Below are 2,133 nucleotides of genomic sequence, written 5' to 3' on the forward strand. Positions count from 1 at the left end.
CAGAACGCTTCTCTGCAACCCATACTGTCAGCCGCCTCAAACCTCACTGTCCTGGTGCCTTCTCAACAAGCTATTGAGGACATGGACCAAGATGAGAAAGCCTTTTGGTTGTCCAAGAGCAATATTCCCACCCTAATAAAGTAGGTATTATGCCTTTTTTCCTTCATGATCTCTTACTGGCGTCAGAGTGAACGAAGCGCAATGGAGGAAAGCCACGTGGTCCTTCAGATCTGTGGACCAGGAACATCTTCTGAGACTGCCCTCACCTCCCCCGGGACGGCGATCGTCAACATTATTGACAGCCGGCTCTGTGCTAACCGCTTTACGTAGAGCTCAGTTAATCCTTGCAAAGACTCTATGAGATAGGCATTTTATTTATTCCCATTTTATGGATGTGGAAACTGAAGCACAGGGTAAATTAAGTAACTAGCCCAGGGTACCATGGCTGATAATTGCAGGGGAGATTTTAAATCCGTCAGTCTGGCTCTGGAACCTGAATTTTTTTTTTTAACTACTCAACGATACCTCCTCATGCATCAATATTTTATTGTGGTCCTTGTGAACTGTTGTTTTAGATATCACACGCTACGAGGCACCTACGGAGTGGCAGACCTACAGACTCTGTCATCTTCTGATATGCTGGCAACATCTTTGCAGGGCAACTTTCTTCACCTGGCAAAAAAAGATGGGGTGAGAGTGCACTGTAATTTGTTTGTTTAGTGGGAACATGTCACTAACATTCATATTGTACTTTTAAAGTTTTGTGTTATGGAAACTTCCAAACACAAGCAAAAATAAACCAAGAATATAACCTCTAACCTCCCTGCAGGCATCACCCAGCTTTAACAATCATCAATATATATTGATGCGCGCGCACGCGCGCGCGCACACACACACACACACACACACACACAGTTACTCTGTAGCAGTGATCCTATAAGATCTGGTCCTCTGCCCACTGGTTAGCCACAAGGTTCTTCCTGACAGACCACAGACTGATCCAGAAGGTCAGATATTTCAGTTCTTCTGGGCAAAGGTCTGTGCAATTCCACAACTTTGATTTTTAAGTACGCTTAGCTAAGAGCTTGTTGCTATAACCTACTAATCGAGTCATTATAGGCTACTAAACTTTCATATTAAGTTAGAGTCAGTAGTCAACAAACATTTATTGAGCACCTACTATGCTCCAGAAACTGATCGAAGCGCTAGAGTTAGGGCAGTGCGCAAAGAGCCGAGACCTGTAGAAGCTCACCTTCTGGCACTTACTACAGTATGTCAAGGACTAGTTATCCAGTCCTCTCCGAGGAAGTCTGGCTGCCCTGCGGCATGTGGCAGTGTCTTAAAACTCTTTCTGTGAATTGCACAAGATGAGAATGAAGACTCTACTGGAAAGTGAGAACTGCTACATCGGTGAACCATGGGCTGCAGTCAAAAATGTTTGAGAATTACTGCTCGAAAACATGTCTGCCTTCGTACTCATCAATGTAAATGCTATGAAAAGGCTCTGTGCCTAGTATTGCCTAAATGTGTGTGTCGCACCCGGTAATTCCTTTTAGAAAACAGAAAAGAGCTACAAACGGTCCCATGGATTCTCTACATATTCTTATCATTCTAGTGCGTCACATACCTATATCAGACAATAGGGTTATTTTTTATCATTGTTTTAAATCGCTGATTCTCTTAACAAGCATTAACTGAACACCCACCCTGGCAGGCTTTTCCTAAGCTCCATAGAGTCAAAGATCAATCAATCAGTCAAGACCACTGATCTGGGAGAGCTAACCATCAAAGACACATTTTTAATGAGTTCATTCCTATGTCTGATATAAATGTCTCCCTTTAACCTAAAAAGATATGCAGGGTGGCCAGGAATGTTTTTTCAGAACCTCTGCTAATGTGACTTGGGAGCTGCTCAGGGTGAGATAAGTCCCCTCTGCACCCAAGGTGCCCAGGAAGAATCTCAAATAAAGGGTAGCGGTGGGGAGATGAGGGGAGGAAGCCAGAGAAACCAGAGAGGGAGAAGCCCAGCTATGTCATGGTTGGTCGGTGGCTACGCAGGTGGGTAGGTTGGGTTTTTACTTAGGTCCATTCCCCATATAGTTAATACTCTTGAAAAGTAGTTGGTTTCTGATC

General features: G+C 44.0%; 1 protein-coding gene across 1 annotated transcript in view; it reads left to right on the top strand.

Moving 5' to 3' along the window:
* The window catches only part of STAB2 (stabilin 2), a 151,462-nt gene that overhangs the window by 69,103 nt on the left and 80,226 nt on the right, over positions 1 to 2,133 (top strand).

Source organism: Pteropus vampyrus, unplaced genomic scaffold, assembly GCF_000151845.1.
Source record: "Pteropus vampyrus isolate Shadow unplaced genomic scaffold, Pvam_2.0 Scaffold16, whole genome shotgun sequence".
Classification (NCBI taxonomy): domain Eukaryota; kingdom Metazoa; phylum Chordata; class Mammalia; order Chiroptera; family Pteropodidae; genus Pteropus; species Pteropus vampyrus.